General features: G+C 51.6%; 1 pseudogene; it reads right to left on the bottom strand.

Moving 5' to 3' along the window:
* Positions 1-277: 277 nt before the first annotated feature.
* LOC112633255 lies at positions 278-722 on the bottom strand (annotated as a pseudogene).
* Positions 723-1,120: the final 398 nt, after the last annotated feature.

The raw sequence follows: 1,120 nt of genomic DNA, 5'->3' as shown, positions 1-1,120 counted from the left end.
ATATGGAGTTTCAACCAGTGATTAAATCTGAGGTAAGAGCATCTGGAGGCTCAGCCTTAGCACTGAGGGGAGTTGGAGGGAAAAATTAAGCCAAGAGTAAAATCTTCACGTTCTGAAAATAATAGTGGCATAACACAATACTCTTGGATGGTGGGAAATAAAATTGAGAGGGACATGATTAGAAGGAAACTTCTAGAATTCTACTAACTCCAGGTTCCTCAAATTGGTACAACTGGTGACAATCTCAGAGTCAGAGTCACCTGTCATCGCATCAAAGTTAGACAGAGAAGGATGACCCACAGGAGCAGCCTTGCTGTGCTTGAGAATTGTTCAACACTTGAAATGAGCTTCGGATCAGTTCTTGACTGAAGTCCACCTGGACCCCTTTCACGACGGCTAAGCTATCAGAGTCAACCACCACTCTTGCCCCACCCTGTTCAAATACCCTGTCATCGGGGTTGATAACTGTATCCAGTGAACATCTGCATTGGAATCTGGCGCATCCACCTCCCTCCACCTGCAGCCTGAGGAATTCTGACCCTTTGGTGATTTCCAGAAGCCTCTGGACGCAGCTGTCCTGAGGCTGATCTGCCCTTCCCCAGCCTCGGGGCTGGAGGACGCGCCCGGAGTCCCAGGGAGGCCGCGAGGAGCCTGCCCCTCGGCCAGGGAGTGAGCGCTCTTTGTGTCGCGGCTGTTAGGGAGAATCCCCGGGCGGCAGCCATCTTCCTCCAACCGGGAGATCAATTTCTTTGTTGAGGTTCAACCTCAGGCTCTAGCCCTCACTCACTGAGGTTCCTAAGAAACCTCAGTCCATCCTAGAAACCGCCTGCTGAGACCTGCCCCGCACTGACACCTGGTGGTAAGATATAAAAACACACCCTCCATGGTGGGGTCAGATTGTGCGCCTGCCCCGCCCCCGGCCCTCTCCCAGGTGCTGGGGTAGAGGGATGGTGGAAAGGGAACCAAAAGCTAGTTCCTAGAAGTTTAGGTATCTGGGATTGAGATTGGGGTGGGGCTACACGTCCTTCTCTGTTTTCAGTACCAGCCATAGCTCTGTCACTGTGCATCTGGTTTGTTTCTTCTCTGCAGACACTGCCCACTTGTGAAACTAATTGTATTC

This window comes from Theropithecus gelada, chromosome 10 (genome assembly GCF_003255815.1).
Source record: "Theropithecus gelada isolate Dixy chromosome 10, Tgel_1.0, whole genome shotgun sequence".
Lineage (NCBI taxonomy): Eukaryota > Metazoa > Chordata > Mammalia > Primates > Cercopithecidae > Theropithecus > Theropithecus gelada.
Note: the sequence above shows the minus strand (reverse complement) of the source record. Positions and strands in the feature narration are given on the sequence as shown.